The sequence below is a fragment of the Mauremys reevesii genome, linkage group 12 (assembly GCF_016161935.1).
Source record: "Mauremys reevesii isolate NIE-2019 linkage group 12, ASM1616193v1, whole genome shotgun sequence".
Taxonomy (NCBI): domain Eukaryota; kingdom Metazoa; phylum Chordata; order Testudines; family Geoemydidae; genus Mauremys; species Mauremys reevesii.
In genome coordinates, this window is record NC_052634.1 from 39,241,002 (window position 1) to 39,264,342 (window position 23,341).

General features: G+C 52.3%; 7 non-coding genes across 7 annotated transcripts; 3 read left to right on the plus strand and 4 right to left on the minus strand.

The window, feature by feature from the left end:
- Window positions 1-3,554: 3,554 nt before the first annotated feature.
- Window positions 3,555-3,636, minus strand: TRNAS-CGA. Its single transcript has one exon. It is a non-coding gene; the product is annotated as a tRNA-Ser (tRNA).
- A 754-nt stretch (window positions 3,637-4,390) lies between these two features.
- Window positions 4,391-4,462, plus strand: TRNAQ-CUG. The gene has a single exon. It is a non-coding gene; the product is annotated as a tRNA-Gln (tRNA).
- Window positions 4,463-14,028: 9,566 nt separating this feature from the next.
- On the minus strand, window positions 14,029-14,102 carry TRNAN-GUU. Its single transcript has one exon. It is a non-coding gene; the product is annotated as a tRNA-Asn (tRNA).
- Window positions 14,103-15,003: 901 nt separating this feature from the next.
- On the plus strand, window positions 15,004-15,119 carry LOC120376013. Its single transcript, XR_005586939.1, has one exon. It is a non-coding gene; the product is annotated as a U5 spliceosomal RNA (small nuclear RNA).
- A 1,937-nt stretch (window positions 15,120-17,056) lies between these two features.
- On the minus strand, window positions 17,057-17,220 carry LOC120376287. The gene has a single exon (XR_005587185.1). It is a non-coding gene; the product is annotated as a U1 spliceosomal RNA (small nuclear RNA).
- Window positions 17,221-19,249: 2,029 nt separating this feature from the next.
- TRNAS-AGA lies at window positions 19,250-19,331 on the plus strand. The gene has a single exon. It is a non-coding gene; the product is annotated as a tRNA-Ser (tRNA).
- Window positions 19,332-20,727: 1,396 nt separating this feature from the next.
- TRNAI-UAU lies at window positions 20,728-20,821 on the minus strand. Its single transcript has 2 exons — window positions 20,784-20,821; window positions 20,728-20,763 (listed from the first exon to the last, which is right to left on the minus strand). It is a non-coding gene; the product is annotated as a tRNA-Ile (tRNA).
- Between the last annotated feature and the right edge of the window lie 2,520 nt (window positions 20,822-23,341).

The window sequence follows — 23,341 nt, forward strand, 5'->3', positions numbered from 1 at the left end:
GGTGGAGTGCTCCTGGTAATCCACCTCCATGAGAAGCATAAAGCTTGCTGAGCCCTGCTGAAATACCCGGGCATCAGTGTGGATGACGTGTTGCGTCACTGTACTATGTTTAGCATCAGGAAATGTCCCATAATCCCCTGAAGTCAAGTGCCCACTCTGGTCATTGTTTTGAAATCAGCTGCAGGCATGCGGATATCCCCTTTCAAAGCTCCGTTTCTGACAGCCGGCTGCTTACCTGCTCCGGGACAAAGCAACCATTAGTGTGGAATGCTGCTGTTGTGAGTGTGTGTGAGAGAGGTGGGGTTTGCTTCTGTCCGAACACACAAGACAGCATGCTGACACACTCTCAGCCCCCCAAACACACTGTCACTCCCCCCACGTACACACAACACACTCCCTGTCACACTCCATCCCCGTCCCCCATTGGAAAAGCACGTTGCAGCCACTTGCACACTGGGATAGCTAACACACTGCACTGCTCTCTGTGGCATTGCCAGAGCTGCTAATGTGGCCACTCCAGTGCGCTTGCAGCTGTCAGTGTGAACACACGGCAGCGGTTTCCCTGCTGTGGTTTAACTCCCAGCGCTCTACCTCTGCAAGTGTAGCCAAGCCCTAAATTTCCTAAACCAACCGAACTCAGTAACTGCCCTCCACCACCATGTGCAGTGAGTAGGGACACAGTGAAGCACACACCACGCTTGCTGGCTCAGCCTTGTGCATGCTGGGGTGGCCACCTCCCCATTGATGAGACCTGGCCCCACCATCTCCATGGAGCTCCAGTCTGCCCTGCTGCCATCCCTGTCTGTGTTGTCTTCTCTAGCAGTTGACTGGAAGGTGAGCATTGGCCGCATGCCATGTAGCCGTGTTGTCTCAAAGGGCGAAAGCAAGAAGAATGGTGCCTTCATAGCCCACCCAATATTCCATAACATAGTTAAGGAAAATATTTCTCAATGAATTCTCAGTAAAACATCAGAAAGAGCCAGTGTCTGCATCAGTCTACAAGCATTGGTATTTTCTTGACATTTGCCAGACCAATCTAACTAACACCTAACACACATTTGAACCTCTTTTCACACTGTTGCTCATTCTCAGGGTCTGCTTTGTCTCCAGACAGATCGATTCCCTTTCAGAACAGTCTTGCTTTTTCTCTCTCTGTTTCTCTAATTGAGGTGTCGGAGTAAACACTCCCCTTCCTTCTAGTCTCAGACAAACACTAGTATTAACTGTTTGCTACCGATGGATCTAGAAAGCATTTGTGGAGTGGAAGATGCCATGGATCTAGAAAGCATTTGTGGAGTGGAAGATGCCATTTCTGGGGGATTGCTCCCAAGATCCAGTACTTTGTGTTCAAATGTCTCCAAGCTTCCTTGGTGAAAATAACACCAGGTTTTTTATCCCAGATGGGATCTGAACCCACAATCTCTGACATAGGAAGCCAATGCCTTATCTATTAGGCCACTGGGTCCCTGAAGAGCAGTAGAACATGGGATGGAAATTCCCTCTCAGGATTGCACATTCCTCACATTCACTCAGAAGCCAAATACCCATTTAATTGCCTTACAGAAACGTCTGCATCCCTGGGCAGCGAGGCAAGTGGGCAGGTATCTGACAGAGCTGAGCACCACCTTTCTGCCAGCCATCTTTAGAGAAGAACCCCACCCTAGAGTCACCCCTCCCTCCTTCAGCACCTCCACGGCTGTGGCTCTGAGAGGCAGTAGGATGATTAGGGGGCGAATCCGGGGCTGGATGGGGGGTAAGGTCGGCCTGTAAGGAGGAACCAGGTGGGGCAGACCCAGGGGGAGGCTGTGGGCTGCTGGTTGGTTGTTGGGATCCGAGCTCTAGATCAAAGCTGCACAGTGACCTGACACCCAGGGTTATAGGGCCGACATAGTGACCCCCTTACTGGCCTCAGTGACCCCCAAACCCTTGTTACTAAGGACATTGAGGAGTCTCTGTCCCTTAATAACTTCTGGGAGCTCCCCAGCAGGCTGAGGGCGTCAGCCACCTCCTGCCTCACAGGTTAGACTCTTGGTGCTGTGCCAGCCGCCCCCTCGCTTGCAGGCCCAGTGTAAGAAGAAGGAGGCCTGGTGCTGGCAGAAGAGGGTTTTGATTAATTAACCTCTGTGTTATGGGCACAGGACGCTTCCACTCAGTAGCATAGCTGGGGGGGGGGAGGAGCAGGGGAAGCAGCTAAAATTGGGGAGGGGAGGCAGAAGCCCCACTTCCCTCCCAAAATGACACCCAGTGGGGGAAGCCAGGACAACAGGGTGGGGTGGCAAGTGGTGGCCAGACTCTCACTGTCAGGGTCTAGTCTAGCTCAGGGTCCAGCTCAACTTCCTCCCCGTGCCACTGGCCCCCAGTCCCCTTCCACCACCAGGTCAACCCGGGCACTAGGGCAGGAACGGGGTGAGGCAGCAAGTCAAGCTGAGCAAGGCAGGCAAAAGCGAGTCTTGTCTTCATGGGCCGCTCCCAATGACGTCCTTTTTGTGTGCAACTGCTGCAAAAACCTCCAGGACAGAGAAGCAGGAGGCCAAAATGCTCCCATGCAGCTGCCAAAGTAGCTCAGTCGCTAGAGCGGTAGACGGAGGTCCCTGCTTCAATCCCAGGCTTGGGCAGGCCCTTTCATCCCTTTTTTGTGCAGTGGTGGCTTGTTTTCTGGGAGGGCAGCAGCACCTTTATCTGAGGCAAGTACCTGATTTTGAGCTCCCCAGCAGGACAACAGAGAGCATGGGCTTCTGCCCCTAGCTGGCCCACCTGACCTATAACAATGAGAGATGAGAGATGGGAGCTGTCTTTCCCACATGACTTATTCGTTGACCCAAAATGGCGGGAACAGAGTGAGGCAGGACGGCCCTCGGAGATGGTGCCGGGGGGGCAGGGACTTGGGAGGAAAGCTCCTCTGCAAAGCTGAGTGACGACAGTACTGGGGAAGGGGCATCTGGCATGTGGAATGTGGCAGTGATTCAGAGGCCCAAGAGGAGGCACTTGATGTTAAGGTGTGAAAGGAAAGATCCATGGTAGGAACTGGCTCCCTTCCTCTGGACCACACAGTGTTTGGTGTTGGGGCGGATTTTAATTGTCTCAGCCGGCCTGAGAACCGCTGGTCCCGTTTTCTCAACTGTGAGAGGAAACGTTTTTACAATGAGCACTACCTGGCGCAGGTCTGTAGCGAGGTTGGCTTAGAGGACGTGTTTCTCCATAGCAGAACCAGTGGAGGGTGGGCGGTAGCCTCCTAGTCCTCTGACCCGAGCTCACACCAGCTGCAGAGGGGATACACCTTTCTGCGTGGGACAGGCCAGGAATCGCACTGACCGGATTTACGTGAAGGAGAGCACGTCGACATGGCTAATCTATGGGGCACCAGGTGAGTGGCAGAGGTTTCAGGTGCTGAGAGTTTGCCTGACCCCTCAGGGACACAGTGTGAGGGGGTGTCCCAGGGATCTCTGTGAAAGGAGCAGAACAGGATTTACTTGGGGTGGGGAGAGAATTGAGAGTGGCTCAGGGGGTTGGACAGAGGTATTGCCCGGGTGAGAGACTGGCTAAAAGACAGGCCTCGCTGTGAGCAGGATTTGAACCTGCGCAGGGGAACCCTATTGGATTTCGACTCCAACGCCTTAACCACTCGGCCATCACAGCTGTGAGGACAAAATTGCCCCAATGCCAGAGAAACTGGTAAAGAATCACAATGCCCAGGTGTGAAGTCATCTGAACTACAGAATTCCCACCGCAAACCTGGCCCCCAAAGCACAGGGGGGATTGGGGGTTTGTTCTCTTTGCTTAGCCATGTGCAGTCGCACAGAGAGCGGGTTTAAAAGTCTCCCCTCCCACAGAGCGGGAAGGGGAAATGATTCTCAACTTGAAGCCTGAGGTGAATGAGGATGTCTGGACCAAGGGGCCAGGGACTGGCCTTTGCTAGAGAAACCACTGTCAAGTTTTAGCCAATTAGGACAAGTCAGCAAATAAGAACAACCTCAGGTCTCAGTAACTGCTCCAGGTAGCAAAGTCCTACAGGGAGCAGTTTCTGGCACTACACCTGCACAGCTCTGCTCCCTGGCTCTTCTCGGGCTCCTGCTCTCTCCTTAGCTCTGCCCCACTCTGGCCCAGGCAGTTCCAGCTCCCATGGAGGATGGGACCCCCTGGCCTGGTGACTCCCCCATTACACTGCCTGGCCTGTCAGTGCGGCTAACTTGGAGCTTTGGCCTCTCCCCATTGCCCCTGGGGACTGTCAGTCTCAGGGTCCTGATTCCCCATTGGCCCTTCCCCCGGGACTGGGAACTAGCCAACCAAACCCCGCCCCCTCCCACGCTAAGTTTTAGTAAAGGGCCAAGAGCCCCCTTACACAAGCCAGCCCCGTGAGGATCACCAATGTGCAGAGAGGGCAGCATGAGCTGGTCCCATGGTGTAACGGGCAGCACTCAGGACTCTGAATCCTGCAATCTGAGTTCAAATCTCAGTGGGACCTTGTGGTAAAGCCCTGGAGCTCCCAGTGTTCAACTTCCCTGTCTCCAGTTGTGCAAGAGCCAATCTTCCCCCTCCTGCTGGGTGACTCACACCTCCTAGAGTCAGGTCTCTGGCTGGGGTGGCCACAGTGGGTTGGGGCTCTAGAACTTGCTACCCTGATGGTTGGGATTCTTGCTGCTTCACCTGATGCCCACAAGTTTGGCCCTGGTTCTTCCTGCCACACTTTTCCTGGGGCCCACATGGTGCTTGAAGAAAGGAGGGTCAGGGCTGGTATTGATAGTCAGGGCTTGGCAGGAGGGAAGAAGATTCCCAGGCTGGAGCCCCACACACCTTCCCTCCTCCTCTGGGCACCTAGAGCAGAGGCGGCCCAGCTCTGTCTGCTGGATACTTGGGCAGAGTAGGTGAGTTCATGTAAATACAGTCTGGTCCCAAAGCCTCCCCCAACCCTGGCTCATCACTAGCTGTCAGGGGAGAGCTCATCCACACCTTGCTTCCAAATCATCATTTGAAATTCTGAGGTTGGCCAACATTGCCGAAGCCAATGCACCGACATTGTCAGCAAACACAACAGCTGGGTGAGGAACCCGGCTTTGTCCAGACTTTTCAAACCTATTTTACTTTCTCAGGTACAAGTATTTTTCATACATTGGATCTGCTTTTAAAGTGTGTGTTAATGTTTCAATTTCCATTCAAATTTGCAACCAATGACAACATTGGCAGCGCTGCATGTAACTACCTGACCACTGGGGTGGGGTTTGGGGAAATTCGGGGGAGGGGTGCACAGCCCCCTGGCTGGGGGGCGTATAGGGAATGCCGGTTTCACTGAATTGAGTCTCCTACTGCAACACCTAAGCAGGTTACATCAGAGAGGAGCTGCACTGTCTAGGCAGTGGGATGCCTGTGCCTTTAAGAGCCCAGCCCTGGGAAGCCCATGCTGAGAGGTGCTGCGTGTGGGAGGGGAAATAGAAAAGCCCCTCTGCTCCCCCCACTCTGTTTTTGCAAACACTGGAGTCTCAGCCCCCCAGGGTAACTGTTACCCCTCTGCCCCTGCTTGTGCCGGGGTTTAACCCTCTGGCAGCGCCTCCCCCTGGCTGAACTCCGGCTTCTTCCCCCCTCCCTGACTTTGCCCTTCAGCCCCTCTCCTAACTCTGCCTCCAGCTGCTTGACCCCCCCCCCGACCAGTCAATTTCCACCCCCTGCTCAGACCCTGGCCACCCCCCTCCTCTGATTTGCCCCCCTTTCCCCTCTTTAATCCTTGTAAAAAGTAGCGGGGGCTGGGTCCCATTCTCTGGAGGCAGGGCTGGGCGCCTGGCCCCTGCCTGCCCAATGCTCAAAGCGCCCCACGATCTTGCGGATGTTTGCCGAGTGCTGCAGGGGCACCTGCAGGGAGAGAGAGACGCGGTTAGGAGGTGATGCAGCCAAGGGTGCCTCAGCCAACACTGAGATGCAGCCACCTCTGGGGTGGGTTGCACAAGTCAGCAAATGAATTTGAACAGGAAATGCACTGAAAGAACGGAGGCAGCGCAGGAGGTGGAGAAAACCAGAAAAAGCAGGAGCCCTGGATCCCAGCCCTGCCCCTCCCTCACTCTACCCCCTAACCCCCACTCCCCTCCCAGAGTTGGGGGGAGAACCCAGAAGTCCTGGTCCCCAGCCTTGCCCACCCCCATATTCCATCCACCAGCTGTCCCCCCAATTGCAGGGCAGCGCCACGGGGCACACCAGGGCCTGCTTATATGCACAGGACGGGCAACACCAGTGCCCCGGGGGAGAGATGATGCTAAGGGAGAAGCAGGCAGCAGACACCCCACGACAGAGAAAGAAGTTCCAAGGGGTACTGTGCTGCAAGGAGAGAGGGGGGTTGGCAGGGAATGGGAGGATCTCCCCTCACAGCGGGTGCATCTGTCTCCCCAGCAATTCCTCCCCAGCCCTACCCCGGCCCAGGCTAATCCCGGCCCAGCTACCAGGGTTACATTTGGCCTGGATTCCCCAGCTGCTGCTGGAGGGGTGTGGGGCTGGGGGGCATGAGCCTCTACTCCCCCTTCCCCCGACACAGCTGCATGGAACCGACGAAAGGAGCCCGCAGCACTGCTGCCTAGAGGAAACTGAGGCACCAGCCAGTGACAGACACATCATGGCTCTCCTCATCCTCATCCTCTTTTCCATATACAACCCGGGGGGGGGGGGATTCGGGGCAGTTGCATAGTTAACCTGTGGAACTCCTTGCCAGAGGCTGTTGTGAAGGCCAAGAGTATAATAGGGGTCAAAAAAAGAACTAGATAAATGAACAGAGGACAGGTCCATCAGTGGCTATTAGCCAGGGTGGGCAGGGATGGTGCCTGTAGCCTCTGTTTGCCAGAAGCTGGGAATGGGTGGCAGGGGATGGATCACTTGCTGATTCCCTGCTCTGTTCATTCCCTCTGGGGCCCCTGGCACTGGCCGCTGGTAGAAGACAGGAGGATATTGGGCGAGATGGACTTTGCATCTGACCCAGTCTGGCTGTTCTTATGTCTCCCTTTGCGCAGCAGCGACACCCAGTGGCCAATCAGGGTAACACATGTTTCCCTTGGAGCAGCAGTGACACCTCGTGGGCATTCAGAGTAATGCACAGAAGGTGACACCCAGTGACCAGCAGGGGTGGCCTCAGCCTCTTCTCGTTTGGTGGGGGACTGAGGTGGGCTAGACAAAAAAAATTGGGGGGGCTGTGCTCCCCATCACCTGGCCCCACCCTTCACGGGGGCCATGCCGCCCATGCCTCTGCTCCTTCTCACTTAAAGGCCAGGGGTTAGAGCAATACAACCTTTATTAAAATAAAATAGTAAACAGGGTTTACTTTAAATAATCTAAAGCTGTCCAAATTTTAGTATTAAATCCAAAGTTCTTAAAGATCCCATCAATAACCAAAGCCATTCAGGGTGCAGTAGAGGGCTCAACGGTAGGGCAGAGAATTGGGCTGTGAGGGCTCTGGAACAAGGCCAGGAAAAAGATAATTGAGGCATGCAGGGCCGTCCTTAGGATTTATGGTGCCCTAGGTGAGATTATGAAACTGGTGCCCCTGTGCCTGATCTGCTCTTAGCAACACAAATATAAGCATACAGTATTGGAAAACTTGCCACATTCACGTTATTAAAACCAGTTTAACTTAACTAAGCACACTGTAATGCTGATGCACTAGCGCTAAAGAAGTATCCCTATAGAAAAAATTCTGATTTGACAGAATGATGCAAATAATATAATTTTTTTAATTTTGTCAAAATTTTATTGGAAATTTATATGAAGAGGTATTGAAACAAAGATTTGTTTTTAATTAAAAGCAATCTTTCTGGCTTTTTTGGCTGCAAAATCAGTTTAATAAGCTGGGTCTCCAAACAGTGGGAAAATATAACCCTAGTTTTACTGCTAGGTAAAGCACAAAGTGACCAAAATGAAGTCAGCACAGAATCATCTCATCTAGATTAAGGTCGCACAGAAATGTTACAGAAGTCCTATTGTGCCTTATTTTTGTTTGGAAAGACATTAGCAATAGCAGCACATTCATATGATAAAATACATGATAAATCACTGCCTCTAAAGTTCCATCAAAAACTGACATTTTCACAGCTCTAGCATGATCTGCTGTAGAGATTCTTCACAAGGAAGTGTCCCTGGCCTTTTTAACTCATATTAACTATGTATTTACTTTATGAAAGTTGGAGAAAATATTGTGAAAACGTAAAACATTGGCTGCCCAACTTCTGGGCTGGCAAAAGCTATACTGACTCACAGGATAAAAAAAAAAAAGCAGGAGAATCTTAGTACAACATATGGTCAGTCTATACCAGGGGTCAGCAACCTTTCAGAAGTGGTGTGCCAAGTTCACTGTAATTTAAGGTTTCTCGTGCCAGTAATACACTTTAACGTTTGTAGAAGGTCTCTCTCTATGTCTATATTATATAAATAAACTATTGTTATTATCTGAGGTCCTGGCCACCGGTCCTGCTCAGGCCACTGCCAGCTGAGTAAATGAAACCCCAGACTGGCAGCGGGCTGAGCGGGACTGGTGGCCGGAACCCTAGACAAGGATCCCAGGCCCTGTTCAGCCCGCTGCTGGTCTGGAGTTCTGACCACCAACTCCTGCCAGCCAGGATCCCGGCCGCCAACCCCCCTCAGCCCGCTACCAGCCTGGGATTCTGCTCACCCAGGCTGGCAGGAGGCAGAGTGGGGCCGGGGGCTGGGCTCCTGACTGGCAAGGGGCCGGCAGCCGGAACCCCGGAGTAGCAGTAGGCTGAGTGCTGCCGGCACCCCAGACTGGCAGCAGACTGAGCCACTCAACCCCCCACCGGCCCTGCTCAGCCCGCCACCAGCCCACTCAGCCCGCTGCCGGCTGAGTGAATGGAACCCCAGACTGACAGCAGGTTGGGTGGTTCTGCCGGCCTGCTCAGCCCGCTGCCAGCTTGGGGTTCCTTGGGGGTCCCCAGGCCAGCAGCAGGTGCTGAGTGGGGCCGATAGCCAGTATCCCAGCTGGCAATAGGGCAGCAGCCGGAACCCCAGAGCAGTGATGGGCTGAGCCGCTCAGCCTGCCACTGCGTACCATCAAAAATCAGCTCACCTGCCACCTTTGGCACGTGTGCCGTAGGTTGCCGACCCCTGCTCTATACACTAGTAAGGAGATGAGCGTATTACAGTTGTTGGAGGGCTCTTATCAGGAGTAACAGACTATAGGAAAGTCAGTCGACATTTTTTGTTTCTCTGATGAAAACTGGCCCACTCCCTGCCTCAAACCAAACCTGTCACTAATAATTGTCAACAACTTAATTTTCTGGCTAAGATATTGATTTTTTTTTAAATATTGAAATTGGATTCAGGATTGTTAGCAAGAATTTTTGGCAAACAAAGTTGTTAAATGACAATCTAAATGGCAACACAGTACTGCTTTCATGCTTGGCTCACCCCCAAGCCTGCTGGTCCAACAGCTGCAGTAGACCCCAAAATCCACCTCTTGGGGTGCAGAGTGGCAACAGCAGCAGCAAACCCTCAAGTCCAATCACACGCCAATGGGCACCACCACCAGCCTTACAGACCATGGTGAAGTTAGCACAGCATCTAATCTCAGGGACAGGTCACCCATGGAGCCACAGCAGCTCATCCTGCCCTGTGCAGCTCCCCTGGGATGAGATGGATCGCTGGCAGCTGCCAGCCTGGGGGAGAGGCGCTCCCCAGCTAGGGTGACCAGATCCAGATGTCCTGATTTTATAGGGCCAGTCCCGATATTTGGGGCTTTGTCTTATATAGGCACCAATTACCCCCACCTAGAGTGACCAGACAGCAAGTGTGAAAAATCAGGACGGGGGTGGGGGGTAAAAGGAGCCTATATAAGAAAAAGACCCCAAAATTGGGACTGGCCCTATAAAATAGGGATATCTGCTCACCCTACCCCAACCCCCTGTCTTGATTTTTCACACATCTGGCTAACCCCAGCCCAGCCCCGTGTGACATTCCAATCCTGGCTCACTGCCGAGGAAGTGAGTTACTTTCACTGTCATTCCTCAGCAGGCAGCCAGCCTCCCCCCACCTACCCCCAAGCACCTCACCCAACCCAGCCCTGATGGAGGGGAGGGAGGGGAGAGAGAGGGATGCTCCTGGGGAGGGGGAGAAAGGAGGGGGTGCTCCATGGGGCAGGGCGGGAGAAGAATGGATGTTATGGGGGACAACAAAGGATACTGGTTCCAGAGCCTCAGAGCCTGTCTCACCTCACCTCAGCCGGGGGGGGGGGGGGGGGAAAGAGTCACACTCACAGGTGAGCTCCTTCCTCAACCCCTCCCCCCTTCCCTTCCCAGAGACCCCAGCAGCCAATCCCCTCCCTCAGACTGTGCTGCATTCGGCTCTCTCTAGGACCCAGCAGCCCTGCTCTTACATGCTCCACTGCTTCCCATCTGTCCAGGCTCCCAGCAGAGCAGTGTCCCCAGACCTAGTGGTGCCCTAGGCAGCTGCCTATAGCTAAGAACGGCCCTGGAGACATGAGAGAGAGATCAGGCTAGAGTAAAAAGTGGTTGGGGGAGAGGGTGTGAAGGGTTTGAAATGTAAGGAGAAGAAAAATCTTCCTCCTGCTCCCTCTCATCAGAGCATTTAAAAACCAGATGAGAGATACCTCTCCCCCACTGCAACATCAACTCTGGTGCGCTTGGGCTGAGGAAGGATCTTCTCTCCCCAACAGCTCCAGCACGCCTGGGCTGGATCATGGACATCTCCCCACACAGATCTGGTGTGCCTGGCCTGGGACAGGGGAGGGGCTCCTCTCCTCTCCATTGGGGACATGGTGGGATGAGAGATGTGACAGGGCTTTACGGGAAATCATTATTTGCCTGATTCATGTGCCAGTCCTAGTCCTTGCTGACCCAAACAAACGTTTATCCTGCATGCTAATGCCAGTTTGGAGGGTCTGGAAGCACTCTCCTACCAGGAAGTGGAAGGTAAATGTAAATCTGTAGCCTTTGCCAGCTGAGGACTGTCTGATAGCAAAACTCGCTATCCCATCCACCGGCTGCAGTTCTTGGCCTTGAAATGGGCCATCACTGAAAAATTTCCAGACTAATTGTCCGGTGCTCAGTTTCAGGTATGGACAGAGAACAATCCACTGACTTCTGTGTTAACAAGGGCTAAGCTGGATGCTACAGGGCAGAGATGGGTGGCTACTTTCGCTAGCAATAACATCAGCATTCAATACCAGTGAGCTGGTAAAATAGGGAGTGTGATTTATCAGGATCACCAATTCCTGGCTCGGGGGAGGATGTAAGCAGGGTCAGAATGAACTCTACCCTGCCATCTGTTGGTGATGTGTTGTAAAGGCCTTTTGTTGCTGATGTGCATGGTCACACCCACCCCGCATTGCACGATGGGGGTGCTTGGCCAAATGGTGATTTTGGCTGCTGTGGGATCCCCAAACTCTTTCTTAATAGGGCAGGAGTAATAAAGTGTAGTAATCCTGGTCATATGAATCAAAAACAGTAGAATGGTACTTAGCAGTTCATGATTTTGGGACTCACCCGAACCTACATAAAAATCGTTAGACAAGGGACATGGGTTCCAAAGAATCGCAATTTAAGACAGATTGAAAAAAATATATGTGTTTAACATCATGAGATTCTTCTGAACTCTCTAAATGCACATTTTATGGTTTTCTTCTCTCTTTAGTTGAAAAATAGAATTAATTATTATCCTATTACAAATAATGTGTTAAAGCATACACTTAAAATCTTAGACAGATAAGTGAAAAATTGAGTTATACTGAAGGAGATGGACTCTGATGCTATTTAAAAGCTTAAATTCATAGGAATATAGTTTGGAATGAGAACCTGGCAGAAAAGTTTTTCTGGAAGAGTTAGCAGAGCAAGATTGTTAGTCACAGGTCAGTGGGTGGGTTTATGCAAATACTGGACTCTTGAACAGGGGCGGGGGCAGGACCAAGACTTCTTTGGCACATGCACCACCTCTGCAACTAACGTTTGCTACCTCACTCACTAACAAAACACTTTTTACCTCTCAGGGCCAAAATACACCTTGAAAGAGATCTAACGGCATAAGCTTAGGGTGAGCAACTGCAGCACTAACAACAATTTGAAAAGATTCAAAACCACCTCTGCCTCTGTCTATCCACACCAGTGACAGCAGAAAGGACATCAGCAGCACCTGCGAAAGACCAACAAACATCCATTTCTACCTCCCTCCACGTGCTGCCGTTAGGAACCCCTACCCCTTAATGGTGAGTACTTTTCAGGCGAGGGTGACGCTCTCAGGCCTCAAATGCCAGGTACAGTTACTCTGTCCTTGATCCAAAATCAACAGGAAAATACACTGGATTACTCCTGCCCCAATAACAAAGAGACTGGGGAACCCGCAGCAGCTGAAATCACCGTTTGGACAAGCACTCCCATCATGCAATCCGGGGTGGGTGTAACCATGCAAATGACATCAGCCCCAAAAGGCCTTGATGACAGATCACCAACAGATGGCAGGGTAGACTTCATACTGACCCTGCTTCAACTAGATTGTGGCAAAGATTCCCAAACACCGAATGTTAAAACTCACCTAACGCGGGTCAATCCATCCTCATCGTCGTAGCCGCTCGTTATACTCCACACCCGATCGTAGCCCTCATATGGACAACATACCCTCCTAACTCAGTGTCTGTACGTTAACCTTTTACCCCCAGTCAGGGCTATTGCAGATTATGTATTCCTTACGCCACCCCATTTTAAACCAAACTTCGCACCCCTTGGGTAAGCTGTACGTTGTTCCCTGAGCACCAGAAACTTCTACGCCAAAACTCTGAACCGCACACTTTTTTTTTCTTTGAACCTCATCTTAATAAAATGCTGACTTTTGTTCGAGATCCCGGCTCCTCTTTGCAAGGCGTGTGCGTTCGTGCCGCGTTTTAGTCTGCTAATACGGCGGGGGGCGATTGAGCCAGAGGTGCTTGCTTGCTGCAGACACGGATCCAAGGCTGAACCTCGTCCCCCACAAGCGTAACTGAAAACAGTTTAAGAAGTGCTCCCGTCTCCGGCACTCAGCTACCCAGCTCCCAGTGGGGTCCAAACCCCAACTAGATCCTTTTTACCCTGTAGAAGCTAGCTGTAAAATCCTGTGACCAGGGCAGCTGCCTAGCAGCCTGCACATCTGCCTGCCAGAGCGAGGGCGTGTAAGGCACTAATCCGGATAGTGGCAGCTAGGTGGCAGGGGGGAGAATGTGAAGAAACAGCAGAGTGGCGCAGCGGGAGCGTGCTGGGCCCATAACCCAGAAGTCGATGGATCAAAACCATCCTCTGCTACACGTGCGCTTGTTTCTTTTCCCTCTGGGCCTTCAAGCGAGCCAGTGACCAGCAGAGCCCCAAGAGCCTAGGCCATGGGGCAAGAGGTGGCTGAGGCGAAGCGGCAGCCTGCCAGGGAGCTCCCTGGCACCTCCGGCTGCCTGGGCTGAAGGCAAGAGGCAGGCCTGGGCGTGGCGAGGGCCTCCTGTCCTGGAATGAGGCTGCAGTGCTTCCTGGTCTCCTTTTCCCACCCACACCGGCAGGCGGCTGCTGCGGGAGAACACGAGGGAGGCTCTGGGGGCGCTAGGCAGCGCTGTGTGTGTGGCTGTCAGGGGAAAGAGCCCAGGCTCCTGACTCGACCTGCCATTGACCCGCGTGGCTCTGCGCGCCGTCAGCCGGGGCGGGGCGGGCCAGGCCGCGGACGTGACTCAGGCTTGGGCCGCATGGCCGTGCTTTCCTGACGAGGCATGAGGCAAGCCAAGAGCTTTGCACAGCGTACAGGGAAGTGGGAGGGAGGCGTCTTTGAGCCGGCCTGTCTCCTCCGCTTCTCCCTTGCCGCTTGGGCAGAGGCGGGAAGGGAGCGAAACGTTCCCGGCTGAAAGTTTTTGTGATCGGCTTTGAGGATTAAGCCTGAGCCTCCGGCATGGCTGCTGGCAGATGGGTTTCTGAATGGCATCCAGCCTGCTCTTTGGACCACCGGCTGAAAGCACTGAGGCAGCAAAATGGGACCTTTGAGGCTCCCCCCCACAGGCCTTAGGGAAGCAAGAAAGTAGCACAGGCTTAGCGTCGTCCCTGGGTGGGCTCGAAGCACCATCCTTTCGGTTAACAGCCGAACGCGCTGACCCATTACGCCACAGAGACATGGAGGGGCAAGGCTGTATTGAGCACAAAAGCTGGGAATCAGCTCAGGGCATACGGTATAGCACATGCATGCAGTGGTTAGCCAAGCAACAGCAAGGAACTGGACTGCTATGGAGGGAAAGTTCTGTGGGAAGGAACCGAAAAGAGCACCGGGGCTGTGGTACAGCGCTCGCATACACTTTCTTTGGCCTGTTTTGCTGGAAGAGTTAGCAGAGCGAGATTGTTAGTCACAGGTCAGTGGGTGGGTTTATGGAAATACTGGACTCTTGAACAGGAGCAGGGGCAGGGGCAGACACAAGATTTCTGTGGCACATGTACCACCTCTGCAACTAACGTTTGCTACCTCACTCACTAACAACACACCTTTTACCTCTCAGGGCCAAAATACACCGTGAAAGAGATCTAACAGCATAAGTTTAGGGTGAGCAACTGCAGCACTTACAACAATTTGAAGAGATTCAAAACCGCCTCTGCCTCTGCTTTTCCACACCAGGAACAGCAGAAAGGACATCAGCAGCACCTGCAAGAGACCAAGAAACATCCACTTCTACCACCCACCATGTGCTGCCGTTAGGAACCCCTACCCCTTAATGGTGAGTACTTTTCAGGCGAGGGTGACGCTCTCAGGCCTCAAATGCCAGGTACAGTTACTCTGTCCTTGATCCAAAATCAACAGGAAAATACACTGGATAACTCCTGCCCCAATAACAAAGAGACTGGGGAACCCGCAGCAGCTGAAATGACCGTTTGGACAAGCATTCCCATCATGCAATCCGGTGTGGGTGTAACCATGCAAATGACATCAGCCCCAAAAGGCCTTGACATGGGCTGGGAGAGTAGTCACCCTGACTTTTGGGAGCGTAGGCGGTTGCCCCGGCAGCGCCTCTGCCACGTGTTCTACATACTCTGCTTTCTCTTCACTTTGTATAAATCTTTCGCCTTTTACTAAAGATTTCCGTGGAGAGGAATGTTGATGAGTTTGTACCCAATTTTTTAAGGCTTTGCTTTGGCAAGGCTGTTGCCTGCTGTGAGAAAAACAGAAGAGTGCTCCCTGAGCTGGTGTCACTGGCTGAAGCTTTTCGATAGTATGAAAAAAGTATAGTAGGGGGTACCTGGCATTGGCTGCTGTCAGCAGACAGGATACTGGGCTAGGTCTTTAACTTGGATGGGTAGCTGGGAAGATGGTCAATCAGACAGAACCCGTTCGACAAACCTTTTCATTTCCTTGTTATTGCCTGACTCCTTTAATTCTTTTCCTTTTCCTTATTTCCCAGCAGACTGACTAGCCACCAGATTTGGGTGCTAGCAGAGGGACCTGACGAGCTCCTTCTTTTCAGCAGCGTTGAACATGCTAGGGCACAGTCAGATTCTGGATGCTCATCTGAATGTAACGCCTAGCGCTCACCTTTATTTCTGTTTCTTAGCTCTTTTGGGCCATCGATCTTTGGTCTGACCCGTGGGATCCCTGCATTAGGAGAGATGGCTAATTAATGAGCCCATAAACCTTGGAAATCAAATGAAACCTGAAGTCCGTAGAAGACCTCGAAAGGCCCTTGGGGGGTGGAGTGCGAGCTGAGGAAGAGTTCCCTGCACAGCTTACTTCTCCATTCTCGTTTTCCTGTCCTGAGCGGAAAAGCCAGGAAGCAGCTCCGGGTAGGGAGGGGATACCATATGTGTGCAGTGGTTAGACAGGAAACAGCAAGGAACTGGACTCGTATGGAGTGAAACTGTAAGCATCTTCTGTATGCCTGATGACTGCAGGTTTGAGAGAGTTATGTGGGAAGTGGAGGCTTTCGGTGGGCTTTCAGAGGAAATGTAATGGAAAGGCAGCCGAAAGTGGAATCCCAGGTTTTTAAACAATCCTCCACTAACACACCAAACAGCTCAGGTCTAGTTACTCATTGAAAATTAGAATAAAGTTACAGCAAGATTTCATCATAAATGAAGTCAAACCCTAAAGATTTCAGAACACAACTGCTATAAGGAGCCACGAGGGAAGCAATACAAAGTCAACCTTGCCTCAGAGAAAGGCAGTTAAACAATTTCTCTTTTTTAAAGCAGCATAATCTCCCCAAACGGAAGGGCACTGTTCCCGGAGAAGGGTCCTGGAGAGGGTTTTCCTCGTTGGTGCCGGCCATCCACCTCCCCGAAAGGCGGGAGCTAGGTCGAGGGAAGAATTCTTCCGACCAAGGCACGGACTGATGTAGCCGCGCCGATTTACGTTCCCCGTGCAGCCCAGGCCCGAGGGTCGGTGCGTGCTGAACAGTTAAGTCAAAACAGCTCCGTCCGTCAGAGGTGTGCAAAAGGGAAAACCCGCTGCTGGGCGACACGGCCACGCCGCCCTAACCCGCAGCGTAGCTAAAGGGCATTCGGGGAGGCGGTGGGTGGGCCTCAAGCGACGGAAAGACCTCCTCCAGCATGGGGTTGTGACAGCCTAGTCTCCGTAGCACAGACAGGGTGGCCACCAAGAGACAGGAACAGACAGCGAAAGCCAAAGCGGCCCCAGGGCAGGGGGCGAGGCTGCCTCTTGGACGAGGGGACCAGGTGGGACAGGCGTTTTGGACAGGCCGTCCTCCCATCAAAGGTGGAAGAGCCTGAGAAGGAGCACCGGGCAAGAAACTACAAGCAGGCAAAGAAGCAGAGCAGGCAGGCAGCTCCCCTTAGAGCCAAAGAAGGCACCGGTCCAAGACCCCCAAAAGCAGACTAGAGAGCAGACCAGCTGCAAAAGACCAGGAAAACCCAAGAAGACAGAGAGCCTTATAAGGCCCGAGTAAAGTTTCAGAGCTGAGCTTTGCTTACAAGGAGGAAGGACAAAGGTGCCCAAAAGTACAAGACCTGTGGAAAAAAGCACTCCCAAAGATACAGAAAAAAACCCTGCTTTCTTTAGAGTTTGCTTTGCAGTGCATTAAGCCTAAGCAGCACATTTTTGGTTTTCTGTTGTTCCAACCAATTGCCAGGGGAGAGCACAAATGCAGTCCCCCACTACCACAAATTATGCAGTCAAGTTTCCTGCATTTGGGGAAATGGCAGAGATCAGCACACCCGCAGTGCAATGGATGAGCCTCATCCTAGGAAAACCACCTTCATGATCATGGAATCTCCTCCACCAGATAAGTATGAGCTCCTACTACCCGGCCGCCGCCTCGCTCGCCCCGCACTTATAACACATGGGGCAGACCGACCGCCGGCCTCGCCCACACCAGCCCCCACTGCCGACAGCTGCCCCGACGCATCCCCCGGAGCCCCTCTCTTCTCCACGCCGAGATACCGGTGGTAGCCAGGCCAGCAGAGAGACGACGTGGCCCACCTGCTACTGGGGAAAGAGCGCAGCTTGCGTGTCGCTTCTCTCTCTCGCTCTCTCTCTCTCTCTCTCTCCCCCCACCGGAAGTTGGTCCAATACAAGAATGACCTCCCCTGCCTTGTCTCACGTCAGTTTCTCCTCAGGGCAGAAGGTCGGGTGTTGTCAGCCACTCTCCAGAAACTGGACGGCCACTCGATCCCTTTTGTTATCTGCCAAGTGAGGCTGAGTGCACTGGCAGGCAGCGCCGTTTGAAGAGGTGGAAGATTGGACAAATGACCAGGGAGGAGTATAAAAATATTGCTCAGGCACGCAGGCGTGAAATCAGGAAGGGCAACTCACACTTGGAGTTGCAGCTAGCAAGAGATGTGAAGAGTAACAACAAGAAGGGTTTCTTCAGGGATGTTAGCAACAAGAAGAAAGTCAAGGAAAGTGTGGGCCCCTTACTGAATGAGGGAGGCGACCTAGTGACAGAGGATGTGGAAAAAGCTAATGTACTCAATGCTTCCCCCCCTCCCCCCTCCCCGTCTTCATGAACAAAATCAGCTCCCAGACTGCTGCACTGGGCAGCACAGCATGGAGAGGAGGTGACCAGCCCTCTGTGGAGAAAGAAGTGCTTCGGGACTATTTAGAAAAGCTGGATGAGCACAAATCCGTGGGGCCGGATGCGCTGCATCCGAGGGTGCTAAAGGAGTTGGCAGTGCTGCAGGCTCCTTTGGTCAGTTCCCATGCAACTGTGTTGGGGGAAGGGCAGTGACAGCCTGAATTGTTCCTTATCCCGGCAGAGCCAGAGGACTGAAAGCAGCAACATCAAACCCCTGTGTAGCTCACAGGAATGGACATAAACGCTCCCTGGTATCTGAGGAGATGTTCAGCTTTGCCCTTGGTCAACTACAAGGCTAAAGGGAAAGGAGGTGGCCCCAGCTATAAAGAGTGAAACACGACACATCATAGTTATGCCCATGGTGGCTGCAAAATCTTTTAATGTACTTCTTCTTATCAGCAGTGTATTGTTTTCTCCGGAGCCTAGGCCTTGACCAAGAAATTTGTACTTTGCTAAAATAATCGACTGCCCCTGGTGAAGACAATGGACTTGACACCCACTGGGGTGTCCCTACACAGGTACAAGTACTAACAACAGTGGCTGCCTTTTAGCCATAGATTTTAATCAGGGCAATAAATTGAAACAAACCCTGTTAAATCATTTCTCAGCCCGAGTCCTTCACCCACATTCCCTAGAGCACTGGGCCACCATGTGGACGTTTCATTTCTGACCTCAGTTTCACACAGAGACACAATTTCCTTTGCACAGATCCATGAACAGCAAAACCTCCCTGTGTCTCTGGTCTGAGATAGGGCATTCGATGCCAGTGAACCTTTTTCTCCTGCAATGGCGACGGTCAGACAGAGGGGTCATGGCACCTGCATCCCTGCCAGGGAGATATTGGCTTCGCTCTTTCTTTCTGCTGCTGTTGTTAGTCCATGAAACATCAGGGATAGAATGCAAGGCTGAGTTCACACGCCATCCCTCTGAAAAATGTCAGTGCCCCAGAGAAATCTGACCCCTGCTATTGGAACGATGTGCTGGAGATTTGACTAGGAAAGGGACTGTCTGAATTGTCAGAGTGGGGAATGAACAACAATCTACAGCAATGTCGTTCACACAAACACACTCTCATGCTGCTCCAGCCGGAAAGGAAATGGGCAGGAATTCTCGCTGTTCAGCCCAGGACACACTTACACTGATGTGCAGCCGTGAGTGTGCTGGGGAAGCTGGTCTGAGCAAACAATTTGAAGTGACAATTCAGTGAGAACAAAATCATCATGCAGTGAAACAAACACATGTTAAGTAGTTGTGGCTGAGTGGTTAAGGCGATGGACTAGAAATCCATTGGGGTCTCCCTGCGCAGGTTCGAATCCTGCCAACTACGCAAGCGCTGCGCTGTTGTTGTTATTATCGTAGTCTTAGTGCCTGAGCATCCATAGTGCAAACTGGAGATAAATCTACTTTCACTGTGTCTACCCTTAAAACGCTGCTGTGGCACTGCTATAGCACTTTGGAGTAGACAGTGACTGGAGGGATTTTCCCATCCCTGTAATAGCTGCATGGACAGAACAATTCTTCCTTTTCTTTAGCACTATCTAACCCGGGCTTAGGTCACCTTAACTATATGGGTTTGTGGGGGGGTCACACCCTGGGAGACATCACTTTGCCAGTTCAGTGCCCAGCGTACACCTGCCCTTAGATCCCTCTGGGTATTTCAATGCAGGCACTGACCTGTGAGAGGAAAACATCAGCTCACAAACACAGAGACTGAATTTCCCACATTTCCAGAAAGTCACAAAATTCAATTCATTCTTGCTAGGACAGAGAAAAAATAAGTGATACTAAGTTTTTGGCTTGATTAAATAAAATTAAGTGTTTAATTAATATAGTAAAAATCTGTACTGATTCCTCTAACTAACACCATAGCGTGAAATAGGAACAGAGACAAATCTTGTCAGTGACGACTAATTCATTGCTCCACAGCAGCTTCTCTACCTGCAGTCACCCCAGCACTGCAGTGCAGCCGCCCAGGGTTCAGCAGGGGCCCCTGGCAAGGACAGTGGGTGCAGCTAACAGCCTGGTGTGCCTGGCCCTGAGGCAGCTGTAAAAAAGCAACCCACCCCCCCAGAAGTACAGAGACTGAATTCCCCAACTTTAACATCATGACCCCCTGTAGAAAGCCACACGTGTCAGTTGTAGTTTCACAGGGAGATGCAAAAATCAAGTGACCAATTTTTGAGTTGAGTAAATAAAGTTGAGGAGATAGTTATTAACCTCACAAAAATATACTAAAGATCCCTCAACATAACACCTGAAGGTGAAATATGAACAGAGACAAACCTTGTCAGCAAAGGCTCATTTCCCAAACGATCCTCAAAATGTTACTAATTCCCACCCCTCCTCCACAGGAGCTCTGTGCAGTGTCACTGTTCTGCAGGCAGCTTCCCATTAAATGCTGTTGTGGGACATTCCCAGGCCTGGAAATGTACCAAGGACAGAATTTGAAGAGCAAACCTGGCTCCCCGCACCAGGCGGGATTTGAGTGTTTTGTCCCTGACACTTAGTCTTTGTCAATAGTACAGGGCAGGACTCCAGGCTCTGCTTGAGGGATCCTGGCACAGGGGCTGGGGGGGAGAAAGGATGGTAGATTCTGACCTGGAGAGGAGGTAATAAGTGAAGGGGGCATTTTTATTAGCCCCCTCCTGAGGGTACCCAGGGCTTGAATTCTACATTCCACAGGCCAAATGAGGGGGTGACACCACTTGGTTAATGAAAACCAGAGCTCCAGGTGAGGTTTGAACTCACAACCTCAGCATAGCTCCTCTCAGCACTGCCCTATAAGTACTGTGCGCTAACCAATTGCGCCACTGGAGCACCTATTGATTAGGATTCTCTGAGACTCCTAGGTTGATACAGGCGACGGGTGACCCCTAAACATTCTCAGTGGGGCTGAGAGTAGGTAGCGACAAGTGTTGTACTGGGTGGGGTGGATTCTTCTTAAGGCTTCCAGGCCCCATTTGACCCTTTTGTTCTTCCCTGTGTAATAACAGAGCTGGTTAAGACTCAATGGAGAGTCTTGCTGCAGACCAACAGATCTGAAATCACTGATAACCAGCTCTAAGCATTAGTCCTGCTTTGGGACAGTGTTTTTCATGCAAGAAACTGCCCAGTCTGCGCTAGCAGTGAGGCTCCCTCACTAACAGCTGAAATCAGGGAGAGCTGTGTGAAGTGCAGGGCCCCAGGGGTGCCTGAACAGGGGGGAACAACACCCCAGGTGCCCAGAGGAGGAGAGGTGTGTTGGGCTCCAGCCTGGGACTCTGCCTCCCTCTTGCCTAGCCCTGACTATGAAGCCTGGCCCTGGCCCTCCTTCCTTTAAATGCCATGTGGGCAAGAGGAAGAGTGTGGCAGCTGCAGGGACCAAAGTTGTGGACATCAGGTGAAGCAGCAAGAAACAACCATATGATCAATCCACAGGAAACTCTAGCCAGACTGTTAAGTTCTAGGACCCCAACCTATAGCCGCCAGCCCATTGAACCAGCCAGACCAAAGACCTATCTCCAGTGGGCATCAGTCACCCAGCGTGAGGGAAAAAACTCACTCTAGTTCACCCTGAGAGAAGGTAACCAAGCACATTGAGCTCCAGGGCTTGTGTAGCAAAGCAACATATCACCACAAGGTCCCACTGAGATTTGAACTCAGATTCTATGATTCAGAGTCTCGAGTGCTGCCCATTACACCATGGGACCAGCTACTGTTTCATTTTCTAGACCCCTGTGACTCTCAGCTGGCTGGTTTGCACTCTGCACTTATTGCTTCCCACCAGCAGCTTCCTCTCGCAGGACTCTCTCTCCTCCTCCAGTGACTGTGGTCCTGCACTACCAGATCCGTCGGTCCTGCCCTGAGTCCCTGCATCCCCCTGCTTTGTCTCCATTCCCTGCAGGCTGCAAAAATGTCAGGGGAGTCTGCTCCTCCCTTCACTCGATGCTCCTGCTCATATCAGCCAACTGCAGCCTCATCTCCTGGAACTCGGGCAGCTGTCGCTTGATCCGATCGTACAGTCACACGCTGACTGGCTACCCTGCCTGGATGCTCTTGTGGAAATCCCACAGGCGACACTGCAGGATGTGGCACCATTGGTTTCTTTAATGTTGTGGTGTTTGCCCGACCGCCGGAACAAAGCCGCCAACTCCTCCCTCACCGACTCCCACCAATCCCCCTGGTAACCACAGAACCCTCTGATGCTTTCCCGTTCTGCCAACACCTCCAGGCCTCGCCCCCCTGCTCCTTTATCTTGCAAGCTCTAGATGTTCAGCTTCCAATATCCTCTGCCCTGGGTCAGGGAATTGCCCACATTGAGCACACGGTGAGAGCTGCGTGATCCGAACAGTCCATTGGCACCACCCTGCACTGGGCTGTCGACGTGCTCTCCTTCACGTAAATCCGGTCAATGCGACTCCTGGCCTGTCCCCGCAGAAAGGTGTATCCCCTCTGCGGCTGGTGTGAGCTCGGGTCAGAGTAATAGGAGGTTACTGCCCACCCTCCACTGGTTCCACTGGAGAAACACGTCCTCTAAGCCGACCTCACTACAGACCTGCGCCAGGTAGTGCTCATCATAGAAGAGTTTCCTCTGACAGTCGGGAAAACAGGACCAGCAGTCCTCAGGCCGGTGCAACAATTGAAATCCCCCCCGACACCAAACACCGTGCAGTCTAGAAGAAGGGAGCCAGTTCCTTCATAGAACTTTCCTTTCATGCCTTAATTGGGGACCATACACACTAATATAGCAGTAACCAGTGACACGGAGGACAAAGCCACCAGTAATGCCCTCCCTGGTCGGAGCTCCAGCCCCTTCTGTACTCGCACCATGAATGTGAAGAACAAGACTCCAACCCCATCATTCTTCCCTGGCCTGGAGGACCAGAGAGATGGGCCCTTCCACCAATCACCCTCTGCCCATCAAGCTACCCTAGAGTTGTTAATGTGCATTTCCTGAACACCCACCATGGCCAAGTCCAGCTGCTCCAAGACACTGAACATCAAGTGCCTCCTCCTGGGCCCCCAACTCCCTTCCACAGGGTCACTTTCACACATGCCCCTTCCCTGGTACTGCCCTCCCTCAGCTGCACAGAAGAGTTTTCATCCTCTATACCTGCCTGTCACTGCCCAGCACCCCCTCTAGCACTCTCTTCCTGCCATATTGGGTCCACCAATAACTCACTTAGGAGAGACAGCTCCTGTCCCTCATTGTTAAATGTCAGGCCAGCCAATTAGGGGTGAAAGGCCACAGTATCTTTTCCTACTGCAGAGCCCAAGCTCAGGGACTCACCTTGGGTGCAGGGACCACTGTGCTCCCAGAAAACAAGCCACCACTGGGCAAAAAGACATGAAAGGGCC